Source organism: Cervus elaphus, chromosome 12 (assembly GCF_910594005.1).
Source record: "Cervus elaphus chromosome 12, mCerEla1.1, whole genome shotgun sequence".
Classification (NCBI taxonomy): Eukaryota; Metazoa; Chordata; class Mammalia; order Artiodactyla; family Cervidae; genus Cervus; species Cervus elaphus.
Window position 1 is genome coordinate 64838474 of NC_057826.1, and position 23839 is coordinate 64862312.

The 23839-nt window shown below is 51.5% G+C and overlaps 1 protein-coding gene across 7 annotated transcripts in view; it reads right to left on the reverse strand.

Annotated features, from left to right (window-relative positions):
* PAK6 (p21 (RAC1) activated kinase 6) overlaps window positions 1–23839 on the reverse strand; it is a 38510-nt gene that overhangs the window by 13315 nt on the left and 1356 nt on the right. For 5 of the 7 annotated variants that reach the window (XM_043920914.1, XM_043920909.1, XM_043920908.1 and 2 more), the window contains exons 2-3: window positions 23642–23721; window positions 13834–13951 (exon numbers count right to left, since the gene is read on the reverse strand). The gene's annotated coding sequence lies outside the window, so the exon portion shown is untranslated. Of the gene's footprint in view, window positions 1–13833; window positions 13952–14083; window positions 14321–14431; window positions 14770–23641; window positions 23722–23839 lie in introns of those variants that run through there. The other 2 variants (XM_043920907.1, XM_043920913.1) reach the window with 2 other exon arrangements.

Genomic DNA, 23839 nt, shown 5'->3' on the forward strand with positions numbered 1-23839 from the left:
CTAAAAGAGGGGTGAGGAAGAAGGAGGAAAACCGGGAAACTCATCGTATGAAGTGAGCATGATCTTGATTCTTAAAGCAGATAAGACTAGCACAAGAAAAGGAAAATGTGAACCAAGTTCATTTATGAACAATGAAAGAAAATCCTAAATAAAATTAGCAAATTGAATCCAACTATGCATCAAAGGTTTTTTTTTTTTTTTCCTTTTATATCACAGTCAACTCGGGTTTGTCCCAGGATGGTTCTAAAACAAAAGCTGTCAATGTGACATGCACCTTCACAAAAAGGCAAGCTGCTGATTCACAGGCATGCTGCCCAGTCAGGGACCAAACTAAAAGGACCCTCGTGGTCCCCAGGTGCTTGGCCCTAATTCTGGAAAGGCCCTGAGCCAAAGGCACTGCTTGGGGAGGGTGAGGGCCACTATCTTAGGAGGGGGAAAAGACAGCCCACCTCAGCTTGGGCTCCTTTCTCTCTGGTCTCAGAACTCTGACTATACAAAACGTCCCCTACAGTCAAACCTCCATCCCTTACTTTGCAGTTGGGGGTTTGCCTAAGGCCCTAAGGGCCTTCCCTCATAGCTCAGTCAGTAAAGAATCTGCCTGCAATGCAGGAGATCTGGGTTCGATTCCTGCGTCGGGAAGATGCTCTGGAGAAGGAAATGGCAACCCACTCCAGTATTCTCACCTGGTAAATCCCATAGACAGAGAAGCCTGGCAGGCTACAGTTCATGGGATTGCAAGAGTCAGACACAACTTAGCAACTAAACCACCACCACCTAAGGCCCTACTTAGCTCCATCAACAGCTCTGAGTGACATGGGCATGCAGATGTGAGAGAGGGAGACTGGAGACCCAAGAGGCAAACTGCTGACCCTTCCAAGTGCTGCTCTGGCCTTGCCTTCAGGGAGCCCTAGGCTGGGACCACATGTGATGGAAGATACCGCTGGGGTACCCACTCAAATACTTTTATATCTGATGTGGCTCAAAACAGCTCAATGGGTTTGTGTGTATATGTGGGTGGGGGTGTATGTGTGCAAAAGACACTCAGTAGGCTCTAGTGTCAGATAGAAAGGTCACTTTCAACAAGACATGTTTTGTTTCTTGAATTGAATGCTTGGATCATTCATCTATCCACAGAATTGAATATGTTCATGGCATGCTCTTTTTGCTTCTGCTCTGGAGGCAGAATTTTCCTGGTGACTTTCACAGGTTCTGGAGTAGGTCACAGATCTAGGAGGGAGCTGGTGCCCACTTGGAGGGCAGGGGGCCCAAACAGCCATAGCCTCTCCACATTCACCAAGCATGAATCAGTCTGAATCCAGGTCATACCTCTTAGAATGGCCATTACTTTTGGGACCTTGAAATTCAGGAATCTATCAAACATTCCCACCAGGCAAAGCCACATGTGCAGAAGCTCCAAGAACCAAGGGCTTTAGAATGAAATATACCTTTGAGTTATAGGAGAGCAGCAGGAAGTCTGCCACTAATTTGGGGAGATTCTGAGTGAGTTATATAAATGCTGTGACCCTCAGCACTCTTCATCTATAAAGTGGGGTTAATAAAAGATAAGACACAGGTTTAGGGAATGTTAAGTGAGCAGATTCCCATGAAACAGAGGCTTTTTCTCTTGCTCTGTTACCTCTCTGAGCATCCTCTCAGTTCAGGGTCCTGCAGACAGCAGAACATGAGCAGATACAAGTCTGGAAGTGATGCTCAACCCCTGTCCTCTCCGAGTCACCTGGCAGGGGTTATGCGTGATTTCCGGTACTGGGGAGGCCCTTGCTACCTCTCCACATGGTAGACTCTTCATAGTTTGGTAAAACTTGACCTTCTCCTGGTGGTCTTTGGCTGCAGAAGAATCTCAGTTCTGCAATTCTGTTCTCAGAGCCTCTCAGACCCCCTGGATCTGTCCAGACACCTCTGAATTAGCTCAGCTGATGGCTTCACTCTCCTCTCCACTCTGTGAACTCTTCTAGATGTACAGGGAGCAGCCTAGAGTTGAAAAAGAGCTGGCTAATACTCCCTCCTGCAAGGAGATCAAATCAGTCAGTCCTAAAGGAAATTAACTGAATATTTATTGGAAGGATTGATGCTGAAGCTCCAATACTATGGCCACCTGATGGGAAGAGCTGACTCATTAGAAAAGGCCCTGATGCTGGGAAAGATTGAAGGCAGGAGGAGAAGGGGACGACAGAGGACAAGATGGTTGGATGGCATCACCAACTTGATGGATATGAGTTTGAGCAAGCTCCAGGAGATGGTGAAGGACAGGGAAGCCTGGTGTGCTGCAGTCCATGGGGTCGCAAAGAGTCGGACAACGACTTAACAACAACAATTTTCCCCCCAACCTCACCCAGAACACGCCCCGCCCTAACTTCTTGACCCCACTCATGGGCCCAGCATTTGCTGCAGGAATGTGCGGAGACAGCATCTTTAGTAAATGGTCTATGTGACTCTGAGATCACCCTAACAACGATTCCAGAATAAAGTTCTTCCCACAGGTATCAGGAAGGGCCTGAGGAGAAAGGAAGACAGTGTAGGGTCCTAGGGCCCAGGAGTTGGGGTGGGAGGTCAGGAGCTGACAGAAGTAATGAACTGAGCTCAGGCTTCAGGGGAGGGGAAGTAGAGATTTAGAAATTGGAGCCAGTCCCTTAGCTAGTGGGAAATCCACACCTAAAGGGAAGCTGCCAGGACTCATCCAAAATGATAGAAAGGCCAACACTGCTTGAGACAACACAACTGTGCACACAGAAAAATCTACACACAATCTTTTGGGATTAAACGTGAATTTTAAAAGTCCCCAAATCAAGATCAAAATTTTAAAAAATCAATTGTATTTTTGCATATCTGCAACAAACAAATAGAAAATGAAATTAAAAAAAAAATTCTATGGGACAATGGGAAATAGACCTTTGGGCTTTGTACCCCAACCCTCCCACCCTGCCCCCATGTCTGGTAAAGAGCTCTTAAAACTCTTGGAATCACACTGTTGGTGGGAATGCAAACTAGTACAGCCGCTATGGAGAACAGTGTGGAGATTTCTTAAAAAACTGGAAATAGAACTGCCATATGACCCAGCAATCCCACTTCTGGGCATACACACTGAGGAAACCAGATCTGAAAGAGACACGTGCACCCCAATGTTCATCGCAGCACTGTTTATAATAGCCAGGACATGGAAGCAACCTAGATGCCCATCAGCAGATGAATGGATAAGGAAGCTGTGGTACATACACACCATGGAATATTACTCAGCCGTTAAAAAGAATTCATTTGAACCAGTTCTAATGAGATGGATGAAACTGGAGCCCATTATACAGAGTGAAGTAAGCCAGAAAGATGAAGAACATTACAGCATACTAACACATATATATGGAATTTAGAAAGATGGTAATGATAACCCTATATGCAAAACAGAAAAAGAGACACAGAAGTACAGAACAGACTTTTGAACTCTGTGGGAGAAGGTGAGGGTGGGATGTTGTGAAAGAACAGCATGTATATTATCTATGGTGAAACAGGTCACCAGCCCAGATGGGATGCATGAGACAAGTGCTCGAGCCTGGTGCACTGGGAAGACCCAGAGGAATCGGGTGGAGAGGGAGGTAGGAGGGGGGATCGGGATGGGGAATACGTGTAAATCCATGGCTGATTCATGTCAATGTATGACAAAACCCACTGAAAAAATAAATTAATTAATTAATTAATTAAAAAAAAAAAAACTCTTGGAATCCCCAGAGTGATAAGACTGTTGAAACTTTTAGCCTCCCCCACTCCTACTTCCGCAAAGGGAAGAGGGGGCTGGAGACTGAGTTAATCATCAGGTCCAGTGGTAAAGAATCTGCCCTCCAATATAGGGGATGTGGGTTTGAGCCCTGGTAGGGAAAACAAGATCCCACATGCCACAGGGCAACTAGTCACAACTGGAAAGTGCACACCGCAAGGAAGACCTAGCACAGACCCCCCCCCCAAAGTCATCAATAGCCAATGATTTAATCAATTGTGCCTACTTAATGAAACCTCCATAAAACCCCTCCAGGATAGGTTTCAGGGCTGGTGAACCCAGGTGCTGAAAGGGTGTCTGGGGAGAGCATGGAAGCTCTATGCCCTTCCCCTTTCCTGCCCAGAATCTCTTCTTCCCTTTAGCTGTTCCTGAGTTGTCTCTTTTCTAGTGAACTAGTCATAGTAAAGTGCCTTCCTGACTTCCACCAGCCATCTCAGCAAATTATCAAATGTGAGAAGAGGTTGTGGGAAACTTAATTTATAGCCAGCTGGTCAGAAGTACTGGCTTTGGAGTGGGAGTCCAAAAGAGGGGGCAGTTTGTAGGGCTGAGCCTGAGGGGTCTGTGCTATTCTAGGTAGTTAGTGTCAGAATCAAACTGCATTGTGGAACACCCAGTTGATGCCAGAGAGTTGGAGAAGTTATCTTAGGAGAAAAAACTTCTCATTTGATGTCAGAAGTGTTATTAGGTAAAACCCTTCAGACATCCTTTCCCATTATACGTTAAAAATATCAGATTTTTATGAATAAATCTGATTGAAGAGGTACAAGGTCTCTACATGGAAAAATATCAAACATTAAAGATAATAAAGAATGTTCATAGGTTGTAAAACTCAATATTATAAAATTATCAATTATTCCCAAATTAACCTACAGAGTTATTGCAATATCAATCAAAATCACAGCATAATTCTGTTGATAGAAATTTATAAACTGTTCTATATTCTAACAATGAAAAATCAGAAAGAGAAATTAAGGAATCAATGTCATTCACCATTGCAACAAAAACAATTAAATATCTAGGAATAAACTTACGTAAGGAGACAAAAGAACTGTACACTGAAAATTATAAGATACTAATGAAAGAAATCAAAGATGACATAAACAGATGGAGAGATATTCTATGTTCCTGGGTAGGAAGAATCAATATTGTGAAAATGACTATACTACCAAATGCAATCTACAGATTCAATGTGATCCTTATCAAATTACCAATGGTGTTTTTCACAGAACTAGAACAAAAAATTCCACAATTCATATGGAAACACAAAAGACCCCGAATAGCCAAAGCAGTCTTGAGAAAGAAGGATGGAGCTGGAGGAATCAACCTTCCTGACTTCAGATTATACTACAAAGCTACAGTCATCAAGATACTATGGTACTAGCAAAAAAAAAAACAGAAACATAGACCAATGGAACAAGATAGGAAGCCCAGAAATAAACCCATGCACCTATGGGTACCTTATATTTGACAAAGGAGGCAAGAATATACAATGGGGCAAAAACAGTCTTTTCAATAAATGGTGCTGGGAAAACTGGACAGCTACATGTAAAAGAATGAAATTAGAACACTTCCTAACACCATACACAAAAATAAACTCAGAATGGATTAAAGACCTAACTGTAAGACCAGAAACTATAAAACCCTTAGAGGAAGACATAGGCAGAACACTCAGTGACATAAATCAAAGCAAGATCCTCTATGATCCACCTCCTAGAGTAATGGAAATAAAAACAAAAGTAAACAAGTGGGACCTCATTAAACTTAAAAGCTTTTGCACAGCAAAGGAAACTATAAGTAAGGTGAAAAGACAACCCTCAGGATGGGAGAAAATAACAGCGAATGAAACAACTGACAAAGGTTTAATTTCCAAAATACACAAACAGCTCATACAACTCAATACCAGAAAAACAAACAACCCAATCAAAAAGTGGGAAAAAGGCCTAAACAGACATTTCTCCAAAGAAGACATACAGATGGCTAACAAACACATGAAAAGATGCTCAACATTGCTCATTATTAGAGAAATGCAAATCAAAAATACAATGAGTTATCATCTCACACTGGTCAGAATGGCCATCATCAGAAAGTCTACAAACAATAAATTCTGGAGAGGATGTGGAGAAAAGGGAATGCTCTTGCACTGTTGGTGGGAATGTAAATTGATACAGCCACTGTGGAAGACAGTATGGGGATTCCCTAAAAAAACTAGGAATAAAATCATCTTATGACCCAGCAATCCCACTCCTAGGCATATACTCTGAGAAAACCAAAATTGAAAAAGACACACATATCCCATTGTTCCTTGCAGCACTATTTACAATTGCTGAAGAACATGGAAGCAACCCAGATGTTCATCGACAAATGAATGGATAAAGAAGTTGGTACATATACACAATGGAATATTACTCAGCCATAAAAAGGAACACCTTTGAGTCAGTTCTAATGGGGTGGATGAACCCAGAACCTATTAAACAGAGTGAAGTAAATCAGAAACAGAAAGACAAATATTGGATTCTAATGCATATATACGGAATCTAGAAAAATGGTACTGAAGAATTTACTTACAGAGCAGCAATGGAGAAACAGACATAGAGAATAGACTTGTGGACATGGGGAGAGGGGAGGAGAGGGTGAGATGTATGGAAAGAGTAACATGGAAACTTACATTACCATATGTAAAATAGACAGCCAAGGGGAATTTGCAGTATGGCTAAGAAATTCAAACAGGGGCTCTGTAGAGGGGTGGGATGGGGAGGGAGATGGGAGGGAAGTCCAAAGGGAAGGGCTATATGTATGCCTATGGCTGATTCAGGTTGAGGTTTGACAGAAAACAACAAAGTTCTGTAAAGTAATTATCCTTCAATAAAAAAACAAATTAAAAAAAAAAGAAATTGACAAACTGATTCTAAAATGTACAGAGAAACATAAAGAATCAGGAATAGCCAAGACAGTCTTGAAGAACACAGTTGGAGAGTTATGTTACTAGATATCAAGACTGATTATAAAGCTACCATAATTAATGCACTGTGGAACTGGCACACAGATTGATGAGCAGACCAATGGAACAGAAGAGAGAATCCAGAAATAGACTCACTCACATAAGGTCATTTAACTTATGACAAAGGTGACACTGCAATATGGTAGGGAACGATGATCTTTTCCATAAATGTAGCTGAAGCAATTAGATGTTCATATGAAAAAAAAAAAGAATCCAGAAAAATGAATTCCTATCATATCCCCAAACTAATTGGCTCTAAATGTGAAAGGTAAAATAATAAAGTGATGGTGAGGGGCTGGAGAGGGAAACCCATAGTCTGGCCATCCCTTGCCCTAGGTCTGCTCTGAGTGACTATGGGGGCCTCTCCTGGAGGCCCTGACATGCTGGGGCCCAAACCTGTCCATACCCATGGGTCCCAAGGACAAGTTAAACTACCTAGGTTTTCTTTGTCCAAAGCAGGCCTAGATTAGCAGTAGTAATTTCTTTCTAAAGATTTCACAAATATTTTTATAAAGATTTTACAAAGATTAATTTGTAAATGCAGCATGAACACAATGACTATCTGAAGGGAAATACAGCAAAATATTCATTATTGTGTTTGACTGGTGGGGCCCCAGGTGATTTCCTCCTACTCCATCTTTGTACTCTTCTGAATTTTCCTTAAAGACATTGGGCTGCTTTTCTAAAGAAAACAACATATTTTTAAATAAAGAAAAGAGTGATCCATGAGGACTGAGTACCTAAGAGATATGCACCCACTTAAGTCTCTGATGTTGCTAGGTCACTGGGTATCAATCACCTGAGTGCCTCTCTCCAGCTCCGTGTCCTGGACACACACACGAATGCCCAGACAGGGGCCCTCCCTTGCCATTCCTAGGTCTCCATCTTCCACCCAGTTTCCCACCTTCTGACAAGCCCAGGAGTCCCAGGGCTGAGGGAGAACTGGTGCTGAGTCAGCCTTGAGGTTAAATCAAATCAGTTTAAAATTGTCACCCAGAAGCTCCAGCTCTTTGCATCTATACTCCATTCACTTAGTGGAAGAGCTCTGCTTAAAGAAGATACTCTGGAGTGGGAAGCAGGAAGAGGGATGCTGTCCCCTCAGAGAGCCAGTCCCGGCCTTGCCTTCTGCCCAGCCTGACAGAAAATATGTGGGCTTAAGTCACAGAAGAAAGTGGGCAGAGGCAGGGCTCCCGCTCTGGTTCAGGGTGAACTCCATCTGACACCTCGCCAGACCAGGGGAGGGAGGGGTGAGGAGTCTTCCTTAGGCTGGGATGCATCTCTACGCCTGAGGAATGCTTTGAACATTCCTCTTCTGAATGGCCAAGTCACCTTCCAGCCAGCAGGCTGGCCCATGACTGGGTGGGAGAAGAATGCCCATCGCCAGGGAGGGGAGGGAAGGGGAGAGAAAGGGAGGGGAGGGGAGAGCCCTGCCCCAACCAGTCTGAGAAGGAAGCTCTGGGCACAGCTCCTGCCGAGGCTGCTCCCTCCAGTGGAGCCGAGCCTGGCACTTGGGGAGCCGGTCAGCTCCTGGCAGAGCCTTCTGGAGGAAGAGCTGCCACACCCAGTAACACTGAGGGTGGAGTTGGCGGGAGAGTTCAGGGAGCCACAAGCCCGGGGTCACTGAGGGGTGAGACTCTCATGTCAGAGGAGCAGGAGACTCCAGAGAGAAAGGGAAGTAACTTTTCTTGAACACCTATGTGTTAGGCACTTTCCAAGCACCAGCTAATTTAATCCTCACAACGACCCTGGGAGGTAGGCATATTATTATCATCTGCAACTCCAAATGGGGTTCAGGGAGGCTGAATAACTTGTCCAGGGTCACAGAACCAGGAAATGACCGAGTTGGGGTTTGAACCCAGACCTGATTCCCAAGTCCTGCTCCATCCACCATGCCCACCCAGAATGACTCGGGCTGTTGTTAGTCTCCTTCCCAGAGGCCTCTGTGAACAGGGAGGGGCTGCGCAGCCTGAGTAGAAGGGGGTGGGCCAGGGCCCGCTCCCTCAACCAAGATTGCTGGGTTCTTTCCTGTTCTGATCTGTGAGTCAGAGGCCAAGGGAGACGGGTGCTGTCCTGACTTGTAAGCTGACCCTTACTTTGGAACCAGGATTTGTTTTTGTTTTGCCTTGTAATGGTGGTGGTGCGGGTATTCTAAAGAGCTTGCCTTGGCAGCTGTGATGCAGGGCCTGGCACACGCGGAAAGACTGCAGAAATAGCAGGAGAGTATTTTCTCCAGCACAGGTCACGTCCCCTCGTAGGGTCTCAGCCTAAAGTCAGGCAACTGGCAAGCCTGGCTCAAGGAGGGTAGGCAGAGCTTTGTGGCTGATGCTGGGGTTCTATGGTGATGGGTGTTGGGGGCGGGGTTTGGGTGGTGGAGCCCCCAGACTAGGCACTGTGGCTCAGCTGGTCCAGGGTCCATAATAGGGATGGCAGACAGCTGCGCTGGGTGGGTCACTCCCTCAAACTGCTCTTCCTCTGAGTAAGGAGACATCCGTCTGCCAGGCCTGGGTGCCAGGACCATCCAGTTGTTGGGACCCCACCAACCCAAGGCAGAGCCATGAAGGCATGAATCTGCGCTAAACCTCAAAGCAGAGCACAGGCTTCCCAGTGAACACTGCCATTTGAGGCAGACCCTGGGGAATGAAACTGCCCGCTCCAGACGTGCTCCAAGACTGCCTTCCTGCCAGAAGTCCTCTTGGGACGTAACTCTGGGGCCCGTCTAGAGCCAGCGTCAACTGTTTTCTTAACCTGTGGTCTCTGCTTTTCACCAGAAAAGCTGGTGTCCAATGTGGCTGCCTCACCCCCAGACCTGGCTTCCAGTGGGCTCTGGTTGTTCCCACATGTTGAATTCTTTTCAAGGAAAGGACACTACTCCACTGAAGGGATTCACAAGAGCACACTACAGGCTGGGGAGGTGCTTTCCAGAAAGTGAGCCTGAAGGAGTTTGCAGCCACTCGTAGGGAACAGGATTTGGTTGGCTGTATAAGCTCTGGGATGTTGTAAGCTGTCTGTTAGGATGAGGCTGGTGGGATTCCCCTCCACCTCCAGACTACTGGGAAAAGAGATGGCAACTGCCCCCGGGGCCCCACTCCATCCGAGGGCTAGGGAGTGAGAGTGGGGTGCACACCTAGACACCCCCTGAGGGAGGCCCAGGGCCGGTCTGTCAGGGCTGTGTGCTGGCTCAGCGGGGACTGGGGTATGCGATCCCTAAGTTCCGCTTGTGATCCTGGCCCCCTCTTCCTTTCTAGGACTCAGCGTTTCTGGGGGCAACAGGGGAATGGATTTATTCACATCTGCCAGCTTCTCTAGGTACAGAGAGGCGAGAAACACCATCTGTCCCAGCTGGAGGGGCCGTTTGGGGTATTTTTAGTAATCATCCCTCAGGGAGTGCCTCGTGTAAGCACCAGGCTCTGGGCTGAGCATTTCACACACAGAATCCTCTCCACAAGCCCGTGAGGTGGGCCTATTATTGTACCCATTATGCAGATGAGGAAGCCCTTGCTCAGAGATTGATCTGGCCCAGTGAAGCAGCCGAGAAGGGAAAGCTCTCTGTCAACTGGACCCAGACCCTGATGTGAACGCAGCTGCAGTCAGCTGTCACCTCCGACCACCCCACCCATGTCATCTCAGAGTCACGCAAGAGGCTCTGTGACATCGAGGAGAGGTAAGCCCCTGAGTCCCAGAGCATGTACAAAGGTGCCCGACTGCTGCCACCGTCCAGTCACAGAAGGGCCTACGGGGGACCCTGGTACCTCCAGAGCTGGGCCCTTTCACCCCGAGATCTGCAGCCTGACCTCTTCATCACGGTCTGTGGGAACTGTCACCCCCCAACCCTTCCATGACAAGGAATGTGCCTCACCAGCCCCCTGGTTAAGAATACCCTGGACAGAAGCCAGTCTTTCACTGGAGTATTCTCATCCGCCAGCAAGATTATTCTCAAAATTTTACGTCTTGGAGTTTGTTTAAATATAAAATTGCATTATTTGTTCATTTATTCAATAAATTTCATTTGTTGTGCATCTGCTCTGCTCAAGGCTCTGGGGATCGTGGTGAACAAAACAGAATCCTTGCTCTTGTGCGGTTTAGCTGGCTTTTCCAAATAGATGATGCTAGTCCCCTGACCTGCATTGCCTGCCTGTAGGACTTGCTGGGGTCTGGCTTCCCCTGAGCCCCTGCCTCATTTTCCATCCCTTGGTGGCATTCTCTGTAGGAGCTCGCCCACACCCTGCTGGCCTGTGCCAATGCATTCAGTGATGGGGATGTCCCCCTTCCTAAGGCCCCTGCCCTCTGCCCCCTCAGAGCTCGTCATCCTTCGTGTACGGCTGAGCTCTATCCTCCCTCAGCTCACCAGGGGCCTGGGCCTCAAACGGCCCTCTTCACGTGACAAGAGAGGTGGCACCCCAGCACCCTTCCTGGCCCCTAGAAATGCACCAGGCAAAGGGCCTGAAGAGAATTTCATTTGCTCTTCTGCCCAATTGTCCCCTGCAGTGTAGGTGGGTCCTAGACCCAGGCTGTGCCCCTTACTGCCCCTGCCCGCAGGCTCTGTAAGATCTGCCCAGGGCGCTGTGCGGAAATGTGGACGGAGCATCCCCAGGATGCAAAGCAGTACCCTGAGGTTCTTCTGCTCCACCAGAGAGGCCCAGGGAGAAGCCCAGTGTGCAGGACAAAGGGCCTGTGCACAGAATGCACCAGAATGTCTGGGTTCCCCACCCCTGGCATCCTACCCACACTACAGGTCTTAGTGAATCCCCAAGGGAAAGATAATGGGGCTGCTGTTGAAAAGAATATGATAATAAGTCTCATTCAATCACTTGTGTCAACACTCCAGCTGAATGAGAGGCCGAAGAGTCAGGCTGGTCAGCCAGGGAAGGTCAATATTGACTCAGGCCTGCCTCCTGGGCCCAGCTCCAGCCTGCAAGTGCCGTGCTGCGGTCCAGCCACAGCTCAAGCCAGAGCGGCCCTCTGACCTCTGTTCACCATACTTAGAATCTCAACTGCTTCCCCAGTCGGCAGCGCTGGGATTTCATGGGCACAGGATTATCTCCAAGGGCAGAGGGAAGCATGGCAGGGCTCCAGGCCTGGCCCCTCTTTGCTATTCGATTTTCACCAGCTTCCACATAGATAGAGAGGCCCAAAACCTCATCACAGAGCCCTCGGGGCCTCGCCCAAAGAACCTCCAGGGTTCCCTAGTCACAGAAAGATTGTTTTTACAGTTATCGTTTTTTAACTTTATCTCTATGCTGTTCCCCTCCTCACTCCAAATTCACAAAACTGCAGTGAGATGGGCCAAACCTGTCTGACTGAGTGTATTTTTTAGGACAACCAGTGACCAAGGAGAGGAAGGCAGAGTGGAGAAAGGGAACCTACACATACACGTGTATTAAGTGCCCAGCACGTGTCAGACACCGTGGTCATGACGGTGACGACTCTACAAGGTAGATTTTAAGAGCTTAAATCTACAGGTGGAGAAACTGAGGCTCAGAGGGAAGTCACTGTCTGAGGTGGTGAGAGAGCAGCTAGGATTCAAGGCCAACTCCCAAGCTCTTCCATGATGCCTGGTTTACCCGGAGAAGCCAACTGACCTGCCCCAGATCACACAGCTCCTCTGGGCAGAGGTAGGACCAGAAGGCTCAAGCCAGAGTTTCTCTCTGGCCCAATCTGCACTGGTGGTAACAGCGTGTCCAGGGTCACCTATGAACAGGTGAAGCCCTGCAAAGTGTTTAGAGCATGCTATTGTTTCTGCCTCCAAAGCCAATTCCCTTCCAGAAATGGCCCCTGCCCAGGGTCGCCTCACTATCCACCCTCCACAGACCCTCGGCCTTGACTTTATTCCCACTGCTTGGCTCTAACATCCTCTACAATCTCTTGCCACATAGCCAGACCATTCTTCATGTTCTCCCAGAGAGGGCTCAGGTGGCTTAACCTTTTCCAAAACTAGAGGCAAGGCAGGTAGGCTCCTGCTGGGGCTGTCCTCCTTTATCAGTTATTATTGTCACTTCACCAGCTGCCTTATGAGGAAGGCACGATCACCCCCATGTTATAGATAACTACATTAAAGTTAGGAGAGAAACAAAGCAACTTGCCTAAGGAATCAAAGGCAAACAGAATTCGAACCCAGCTCTTTCTGGGTTCCAAATGCTGTGCCCGCCACCACTGTGTCCTACGTGTGACTGGGAAGAGCTCCCAGCAGAACTGACACCGTGGGCTTCCCTGGTGGTCCAGTGGCTGGGAATCCACCGTGCAATGCAGGTTCAATCCCTGATCTGGGGAGATCCCACATGTCACGGAGAAACTAAGCCCATGTGTCACAACCTCGAAACCCACATTCTAGAGCCCTCAAGACACAACTACTGAAGCCCGCACACCCTTGAACCTGTGCTTGGCGACAAGAGAAGCCACTGCAGTGAGAAACGCTCACACCACGATGGAGAGTAGCCCCTGCTCTAACTAGAAAAAGCCTGAGTGCAGCAACAAAGTCAACAAATAAATACATACATCTTAAAAAAAAAAAAAAAATAGCACACACCAGAATGGGGCAAGGTAGAGAAAATGCAGCCTACACACCGGAAATCTTCATGTCCTGGCCCGTGGTGTTCTCAGGGGCATCTCCCTCCCAATTGGAATCCACTCACTGGGTGTGGGTGAAGTTGGAGAGATTTTAGCAGGTTGGAGAGCTGGGGAGTGAGCTGGCAGGCTGGGATATACGGAGCAGCACCTCTGGCTGGGGCTCTTTCCTGACCTGCTCAGCCCAAAGGCTGGGCCTGCTTCACTCCTCCTGTTTGGGAACGTCAGTGCACTGGCCTTGGTGACATTGCCTCACCCTAGACAGGCATCAGACCTGGGCAGGAACAAGGGCGGGCCATGTGAAGCCCTGCGCCGCCGGCTGTGGGTGCAGGCGGTTAAGTAAAATGCACGCCCACTAAGGACCTGGAGGACCACTGCCTAACAGTACCGAAAATGGGCCAGCATAGGGGACTACCTGCCTGCCCACTGTCCCAGCCTGTGCCTCACGCAGGTCCCGAGAAGTCCCCTGGACACCCTCCCGGGGCTCACTCACCTCTGGGCCGCCTTCCCGGCCTCTTCTTTCTCCCGACTCCTCACTCTTTAGAGGGCAGAGCTCTCAGGCACCGAGGAAAGGGAAGGCCTGGTACCTTCCAGGGCCAGTCCTCCGAGGCCTGGGTGGAAACAGATCAGAAACTCATTGTGACTAAGGTAGTAAGTATCCCCGCGGATTTTGCGACTGGCCGGAATCCAAAGGCTTCGGAACCGCCCCTCATCCCCCTCCGCCCGGCCTCCGACCGAGCCACCTTCTCAGGTGCGAGGGGAGGCGGCGTGCTCCCCGCGGGGCGCACGGGGACAGGGGGCCGTACGCTCAGCGCTCCCTCTGACTGCCTCGCTCCGACCCAGCGCGGCCGCCGGCCCCGCCTCGGCCGCCCGAGCTGGGCGCTCTCTGGACGAAGCCCAGCCCCGCCAGCCTGGGAGCGAGCGCCGGGCGCACACGCGGAGGGAGGTCGGCTCCCGGCGCAGCCGAGTCCCCTCTGCCCGCGCCGGCGGCCCCGCACTTCGGGGAAGGAAAACCCGGGGAGCCGCGCGCGCGGGGAGGCCGGTCCCCGCCCCGGCGGAGCTCACAGCCCCTCGGCGGTCAGGACACCCACCTGCCGAGCGGGAAGCCCCCGGAGCTCTCCGAGAGGCCGCGGCAGCCCGGCCCACCCTCCGCCGGGAGGCGCCGGGAACGACGAGGAGAGGCCGCGCTTACATGTTTGTGCCGCGCCGGCTTCACCTGCCCCGAGTTTGATTTCGGGGTGTGGCCTCAGGTAGGACGCGGCGAACGCCGAGCCCTGGAAAAGTCGCCGAGGCGCGCCGGGGCCGCGGCCAGGGTCCTCTTCTCCTGAGGAGCGCCCTTTTCTCAACCCTTTTTCTCTGACCGCTCGGCTCCAGCGGCGGCCAACCCTTTGCCTTCGGGTGCTGGTCCCGGCCGCTGCCTGCCGTGACCTACACGTGGCCCCTCGGACCCTGGGCTGCCGCATAGAGGCCTGACCTGGACTGTCCGCCTAGCGCCTCTCTGTAATTAACTCCCTAATTTGCATTGAAGACGCATGCTCGGGCGGTGTGTGCCCACCGGCCCACCCTGGGGAGCCCAGCTGGAGTCCTGAAACTTGCCACCTTGGCCTGTCCTGTCCCATTGGGACGAGGTCCCACGACTGCCTTGGGGTAGCCCCCTTGTGTGGGCAGGAAAGTGGAAATTATAGAGATCCCAATGCCTTTGTCAGATCTTGCTCAGTTTTGAGAACCCTCTGGTCTCAGGATTGTAGGGGATCTCTGGGGAAAGAAAGCTTCTGGGAGCCCTGGACCCCCACCCCAACCCCCACCAAACAGAGGAGAATATATGGTTCTAAAGCCAGTATCTCCTAGCTGTCCCCAGCAGTGCCCTGGCTGAAGGTTAGGATGGCTATCCCAAGTGGCTCACTCTGGGCTGCCCTTTGCCCTGCCTCTGGATTGGATTTGTCCTGTGTTTATATGTGTAGGAGAGGAGCAGGGGCCATCTGTCTCTTCCCCAAACAAGGAAGTGAGAAGACTCCTCCTGTCCTTGGCTCCAGAGAGAGGGCTGTGTCCAACTGAGTATCCAGGGGATTCTAGCCTACAAATTCAGTATATCTGGACCCCAGATGGCTGCCCTCAAAGTAGTGGCAGGCACTGGGGACAATGCAGGGATTTTCATCACTTTGAGCACCTCAAACTTTATCATTGAGGTCACTGTTGCCATGTACATTTTTGCTCACGGATTCTTTAGACATTTGTGCAATTTATGGATAAAGAATTTGCATTTTAGGCTCAGTTGCTTATGCACAGTTTACTGTAGGCTCCCACCAAACAGAGCTGAGATGGCCAGTGGGACTTCATCACCCCAAACAGGCCTGCACCCTGTCTGGCTGCATCTCAAGGCCCCGATGTCCGTCCTCAGCCTCCCTGGGGAAGGCATGGTGGTGCCAGGTGGACAGGCTGGCTATGGGAAGCCGGTTGTGCTGGGTGGGAGGAGGAGGGAGAAGGGAAGATGGTTGTTGAGGATTTGAAACGAAGTAGGAACCAAAGCTAAAATGAAATGCATTACACTATAGAATCTAGAATCAACACCCTAAATTATTTTTTTAATTGACACACATGAATTATTTTCTTTTAATTCAAATACCTTATATTCCAAAACCACAGTTCCAAGCAGAACTTTTGAACTGTTAAGCTACACTAAAGTGTGAACATTATAGTATTATCAGAAATGAACTGGTATTTAATTTGGTTGGATACAGGTTTGGGTATCCCAGAAAGGCTACAAGCCAAGTCCAATCCTTACCCCATAGGGAGAAAGTCTAGGGAAACTTGGGGGGCCTTTCATCTTTGATAGCTGCAGTGGGGTTTGGGGCCTTAAGAGAGACTGGACTCCTACCTAAGTAAGACTGACTGAGGAAGTAATGAATCCCCCATCTATGGAGGTATTCAAGAAGCAGATAAGTGTCTGTCAGATGTGCTAGAGTAAAGGTTCCCATAGTGAATACCAGACTAGACCAGGGGGCCTCTTGGGCCCATCACAGCTCCACCTTTCTGCACTTCCAGGTGGGGTACAGATGGGTCAGCTGCAGTGGGTTGGATGACCCTCTGCATATCTGGATGGGGGAGGTGCAGAATGGATCCTGAGTGAGTCACTTGTGTGTGTGACTCTGTCCCCTTCCCCATCTTCCTCTCATCCACTCCCAACTCAGCCCTGCCCAGGAGGAGGAGGCAGAACAACAGTGCCGGAAGTGGTGGGAACAGTCTAGGGACAGCTTCTCCAGCATCTACAAGCCTCCTTCTGGCCTATTTCCAGGTTGCCACCCCAAGCACAGGGAGCAGGACCAGGCACACCCTCCTTTGAAGAGCCTTGGCAGCTGGCATAGGCCTTCCGGTCGAGGGAGTTGTCCATGCACTGCCATTCCACAGATTGGGCAGGAGTGCTGGACTGGGGCACTGGAAGCTGGCATTTCACCGTGGGCTGTGGCTCTCAGAGCCCTACCAGCTCTGGGGCACTGGTCAACCAGCCTGGTCTGGGAGGGTGTCAGGGAGGGCACATGGGCAGGGCAGGCACTCCCTGGCTCTCAGCCTGTGGCTGTTGGGGCCTGTTGTAACATCTGAGCTGAGAGCCCGGGTTAGGGCCAAGGAGGAGAGATACTGATCGACTTGTGGTTTGGAAACACAAACACATTATCCTTTCCCGGCACCTTTCTGCTCCGTGACTTGAAAAGCTTCCTCAGGGTCCTTTCTCTGGATGACTGCCCTTCTCTAATAATAGTAATAATAATGCCTACCGATTATTGAATGCTTCCGATGGGCCAGGCCCCATGCTAAGCTATTTACACATATCATCACTCAAGTCTTCACAACAGCCCTGAGACAGAAGGACTATACTGTTGTTATTCTCATTTTACGGATGAGGAAACAAATGAGGCCCAGACTGGTTAAGCAGCCGGCTCAGGGTCTTGTAGTTACTGAGTGGTGGAGCCAGAATTTCAACCCAAGAGTATCTGTCCCCGGCCCATTCTTATAACTCGGTACTGCTCGGAGTTCCCTGGTTGCAGAGACTGTCAGATATGATTGACCATGCGGATCAGGTCCATGGCAGCGGTTGGTGGGGGAGGCACTGGTAATTTGCCTCTTGGTGCCGGCCCTGACTACCACCCAGGAAGGGTAAGTCATGTGACACAGAGAAGTGTGTGGGGTAATCCCTCCTCCATTTCTGGTGAGGGGATGAGGAACCCCACATGGCCCTGGGTACAAGGGGCAGAGAGGGCCTCAGTTTCTGCCGTCTCTCACTGAGTCATGAGCTAGCACTCTGCCTGAAATCCCTGCATCAAGTCGTCTGTCCTTCACAGACCCAGAATGTGCCAGGTACCCCCAGGCCACATGGGGAGGTGGGGCCTTGCACCTGCTTGCTACCTGGCTGGAGAAACCCCTTGGGGCCGGGCTCTAGGAGGAGTAGTGGCCTGTTCACCCTGAGCCCCTAGTCTGAGGAGAGGAGGCATTCTTTGGAGAAGATCCCTTCCTTCCCATCTCTTGCAGGCTGCCCACTCCTGTCCCTTCCTGCTCTTGGGGTGGCCTGGATCAGTGCCCCTCAGCCTGATAGAACTATCCATCTCTCTCCTGATGGGCCTGGGAGGCAACCTCTGAGGGTCTGGGAGGATGAATTGAGAAAGTTGAGGTTGCCAAACCCTTGGGGTCTTCAGGCAGGAGGGAGGTTGAATCTAGCCACAGAGATCATGAGTTCCTACAGGATCGGAGCCCTTCTGCCTTTCTAGACTTCCAGCTAGTCTCAGCGTTAGTCTTGATATGTATAATGGGGGAGAGGGTTCCCTTCTTAGGGGGGATTCCCTGATGGCTCAGTGGGTAAAGAATATGTTTGCAATGCAGGAGACGTGGGTTCGATCCCTGGGTCAGGAAGATCCCCTGAAGTAGGAAATGGCCACCCACTGCAGTATTCTTGCCTGGGAAATGCCATGGACAGAGAAGTCTGAAGGCCTATAGTCCATAGGGGAGCAAAGAGTCTGACATAGCTGAGCAACTGAGCGTGCATACATGTGCCCTTCTTCCTTGGGAAGATGGTGGAATGATGAGGGCTAGAGCATTGGGGAAGAGGGGCCCCAAAGGACCAGCACTCCCAAGCAGGGTGAGAGTTCTTGGCTCTTGGCCCTCACAGCTGCTGATGGGTCCAAGGAGGAAACGCCCCCCCACACATCATGTATGCACAAGCTGCCACTGGGAGCAATGGAGCCCAGTTTGGTGCGCCACCAGGGCAGAATCCCAGGGTTCTTCCAGGAGACCTCGATACTAAATTGCTCCAAATCCCAGAGAAAGAACCCCAGCCCCCTCTGGCAGCACGATCTGGGCCCAGTTAGGTTTGGGGAAAGTCCATAGGACTCCCCAGCCTGGTCACTGTCACTCTGAACCTCAGCTGAAGGAAATGATCACACCTTGCCTTTTTATCAAGCATGCATCTGTACTGGGCTTCCTTTACCAACTAGAATACATAGGCCCGTCTTCTCTAAAAGAAAATTGACACTGAGGCTGAGCTTGCCTGAAAGTCCCAAAGGGACCTGGTGACCTGAACGAACCACCCGGATGCAGGGACCACTGTCCACCCAGCTCAAGGGGCTGAAGTAGGGGAAGGGCAGACTGCAGCACCCTTCCTGGGTACTTGGGGGCATGAGCTACGCTGGGGAGGGTGGCACCGGAAAGGGCCACCTCTGTGCTAAGGACACTCATGTTAGAGACATGATGAATTCCTTTAATATCTTCTCACTATGATCACTTTGCAGCCCCTGCTCTTAATGGGCTCCAAAGTTCCATCCAAATGTCTGTTGTTGGCAGTTTAGCTCTCTAGCTGGCATTTTTGCTGGCAGAACTAACAGCTGGAAGCTTCCTGAATGGAAACCCTTCATTGTCTTTTCATCTCTCCTAGGAACCTCCAGCAGCTGCCCCCAGTCTAAGGTCTGGGCAGGGTTCTGATGGGCACCCATGTCCTGGAGCCCAGGGCCTGACTTTTAGGAAGGACAAGTGAGTTGGAGCAGCAGAAAGCTTGTGCCCAGAGTAGGTATGAACTCCGGCCAGAGCCCAGGGAAGGAAAGAGTGAGGAAGCATGATGTTGGCTGCCTAAGCCACACCTACAACCCTCTGGGGGACACCTTAGCTCTAAATGCACGAAGTTCACAGACTCTGGCCCATGTGGCCTCTTGGGAGCATTAACCATCTTGCTATAAAGCTTGTGGCACTCCACCTTCTGCATCCGCCTTGGGTCAGTGTGAGAAGACATGACTTGCCACTTGGCTGGGCTGGGCTATGCTTAGAGGGTGCTAGGATGGGGGGTGGGCAGACAGCTACCATCATCTGTTCTCAGGGTGTTTCATTCTTTAGTCTCCGGACCACACCTCAACTGTCCTGGGTGGGCCTGTGGGACCTTTATGTGAACACTGAAATGAAGGGTCCTGGTGTGCACTGCCCTACCCGCCTCTCCTCCTAGCGGTTCTTGCTGACAGGCAGCTCCACCTCCTGTCTGACCAACCTCTCCTCTGTAGGAGGCCTGCATGCTTGTTAACTCCTGGCCTTGCATTCATGTCCCTGGGTCTGGTTCCATCCCTCCTCAGGGTCTGAGACCTCCACCTTTCCTGATCCCTGACATACCATCTCCCAGAAAAACCCACTATCGTGGGATATAAAAGCTAGCTTGGGCCTGGTGTCAGGGAGACAAATGACAGATGACAGGCCGCCTGCTCCTGGAATCTGACCTTTGATGGTGGCCACTTAAATTCCTGCCCGGGGTCATGGCATATAACCAGGGGAAAGACCACCTGAGGCAGAGGATCTCCTGTGTGCCTCCTGGTCACGGAGTCAGCTCCAGAATCTCTTTCCTTCCTAGATGCTATCACCATTACCCCGTCCTTTGGCTTTAGACATTAACAGGCTTATGTTTAAAATAGAAAATGCTTCCTGGAACAAGTAGAGCTGAGTCTGTCTATTTACAAATTAGCTGGATCTGTTTATCAGAGAGTGGCTTGGTCCCAGGAGGGGGTCAAGCCTGTCTCCTTGTGGGGAGCTGGCGAAAGAGCACAGGCTGAGCTGGGGCTCCAGGTCAAATGAGAAGTAGGGGCTGGGGAAGGGCAGGGCCCAGCCCTGATAGGGCAGGAAGCACAGAGGAGCAAGGGAACCGGTCCAGCCTCCTACTGTATCAGGCCGACTGCCTCTCCCAACCATTGTGTTACCTGGCAGCTCTCATCTGGCCCTGCTTGGGGGTGCTTGACCAATGCTCCTAATGTAAAGGCTGGGACCCCCAGGCCAGAAACTGACTCTGCTGCCAGTCAGTTCTGTGATCTCAGGACCCCGCTTTCCTTCTCTGGGTTCTGTTTCACTCTGAAATGATGAGGGCTGCGTTACTCTGAAATGATGAGGGAAGTCTTGGGGCTTCCCTTTGGCTTGATACTCTCCAGCGATCCATCCAGGGCGGCCAGCTCCTGCCTGGGGCAGCCCTTCCCTCCTCCACGCTCCTCCCCACTGACCTGGGATTGTGCTCTACATGCACAGCTGGTCCCTGTCTCCCTGCACCCTCCATGCCTTCTTGCACAACTCCCTAGGGAACCTCATTCGAAGCTGAAAGAAAATGGAGGTTGGAGGCGCCAGGCCAGGACTGAACCAGAGAACTAGTCCTCCCGGTTTTAAGGTTTTAACCCTGCCACAGCAGCAGCACTCAGGGGCGGGGTGGCGGGCAGGCAGTGGGGGCCTTGAGCAAGGTGACCGGTTCCTTGCTATTTGCCCTGCAGTGGGTGAGCGGGCTGGGTTCCTGCTGCATGGGATTCAGAGACCAGAATTGGGAACCAGCAGACCTGAGCTTCCTGGTCAGGCTTCTCTGAGCACGCGGAGCCCCTCCCCGTCCCCAGTCCTGGGCAGCCTGAGTGTGCAGGAGAACACAGCCCTGCCTCCCCCCACCATTAGCCAGAGGCCTGAGGCCCCCCAAGTCTTGGTGAACTTGGGAAAACCAGAGCCAAACAGAAAGGTGTCAGCATCGCTGACCGAGCACTTCAAGGGTGAAAAGTCACCACAGAGAACCCATGGGTGTACAAAAAGCCATCATTGTCCCTCTGTAAAGTCTCTGCCCTGCCTGGTGAGTCGTGATGAGGTTTTATAGAAAATGCTGGCCAGCATGAGTGTCCCTTTGTTGGGGTGGGTATGGTGCCATGGAGTTCTAAGGGAACGTGTCCCCTGCCCCACCCTCCACCCGCCTGTGCTAACTACCCCCAGGATGTGAAAATCCATCATGTTCAGCTTTCCTTTCCCCTGTCTGTTGAAGGGCTGTAAGCTCCCCAGGGCAAGGGTTCTGTCCTGCTCACTCTTCAGCACTCCCATCCCTCTCCCCATCCAGAATTTGGCTCCTCGCAGTCAGGCCATTGCTCCTCACTGCCGGTGATCCAGTGAGCCAGCACAAGGGGCCAGTGGCCATCACCCAGTGCCGCCTGCAGCCCACACCCCGCCCACCCCTCACACCTCTCACCTTAGCCCCCGTGGGCTCTCGGACTGAGCTTGGAAAGGGCGGCTCCCAGGACCAGTGGGCCTGTTAATCCCAGACAGGAGGGCCAGACCGCCTTGAAGAAGTCAGAGCTCTTCCGGCTTCCGAAGCTTCCATTTTCCATGATCTAGTCCAACCTGTCAGCTAGTTCTTCTTTTAGGGACAGGCTGCAGAGGGCCCGTTGTGAGGTTTACTAGCACGCTTCCTACAGCCTGAGTCTCCTTCCCACTCGGATGTGGGGGGCATCCAGCAGGAAGGACTCTGCTTCCGGCCACAGGTCAGCTTCCCCCAAGTCCTTCTGGCCTTGTGAACCCAGGACTGAGTGCACAGAGGGCCTCTGGGGCCATTTGTGTGATCAGTGTGGTCTCTCAGGGTCTCTGCCTCCTGCCTATCCGGCCCTCCCACCCGGCCCAGCCAGCTACCACCCTGCTGGCCTGCTGTTTGTCTGGTGCTCCCCCGCTGCTGCCACTCTGCCCCCAGCCGGACACCAGCTGCTGCTCAGCTCTGCATACGTGGGGCACTGCCAGGTGTGGAGTGGTCTTTTCCCAGGCAGTGGGAATACCCCTCAGCTGGTAATGCCACAGCTAGTAAAGACTCCCTTTTTCCTTGCCCTGGAGCCAGGTGTGGGGATTAAATGAGTGGGAGACACTTGTGTTCATCCTGACTCTGGTCCCGTGAGCTCCTCCAGGATAGGATCATTCCTGGTCATTTTGGGGGATTATGTGCAGCGTGGGTTTGCCCTGGTTGGAGGCCGCTGACCTGCCTGCCCCTCTGTCTGTGCCTTGCATGTTCCAGATTGCTCAGCTCACCAAGAATGTCTGTCCTTGGGGGGCTGAAATGTCCATGCAGACCCTATCTTCCTCCCTTGTAGCCACTGCAAGGTGCACAGAGCTTTCCACCCAAATCAGGGGCTCCCAGGCCTGCTACTGGGGCCAACTCCTCTTCACAAGGCACCCTGCTCACCAGGGCTCCCAGGTTTGTCACTCCTGAGCTGCAAAGGGGACCCCTTGCTTAGCCCAAAGGCCTTGTTCTTGGCTAGGTGAGCTTCTGTGAGGCTGAGTCCCAGGCCCACCAGGCCTGGGGACCATGCAGTCCAGAGCTCATCTTCTACTTCAGAAACCTGGTTCCCACGAAAATTACTTAAGGAGAGACCCCAAGCAGGACCCTCTGACCTTGGTGTGTGATATTAGGGAAAAAGCAAACTACACCATGTGAGCCTTGCTTCTTGCGGGGCGGGGCGGGGTGGGGGGCCTAGTGCTTTATAAACGAGCTCAGTGGGCCTGGTGTCCCTGAGCCGACTAGGTCATTAACCCTGCAGGGGGTCTGGGGCCTGCTCTCAGCCCAGCAGTCCCCTGAACTGGGCTGATGCCGAGTTTCAGAGTCAGAATCTGTGCCAAGTCAAGCTCAGCATGAGGGTGTGACTTGGATCCCAGGCCCCAGTGGATGCTCCATAAATATTTGTGGGATGAACACATGAGGGGAGTGTCCCAGAGGTGGTGGGGCCTCCCGCAGGGGCGTCCTGGTGGCAGTGAGCTGCCCAGCAGGAAGGGGAGGTGAAGGCAGGAGTAGCGGAAACAAGCATTTCTCTCTCTGGCTGGGGAGCCACAGGCCAGCTTGGAGAGGGTTGCTTCCAAATCCATCTGGGAAGCGGGGCAGATGGGGTGGGGTATGGGCGTGGGGCTCCTGAGCCCAGAAACCCACAGCTGCCGCTCCTGTCCCAGATGGTGGGCAACCCGAACACCTCGGCACCCCCACCCTGCCCGGGGGGCCCGAGCCACAGGGATCTTACCTGAGCTGTTCTTGGGCAGCTGGGCCCCGAGCTCCCCACTGCAGGCCACCGCTTGTCTCTAGCTCAGGAAGCGGCACTCCCTTCAGGCGAAAAAAAAAAGGAAAAGAAAAAGAAAACCTCAGTGCTTTTCTCACTCAGCTGCTTCTCCCTAAGGCTCCTGGTTGGTGTCGTCCTGCCTCTGTGGGCACACAGCCTCCT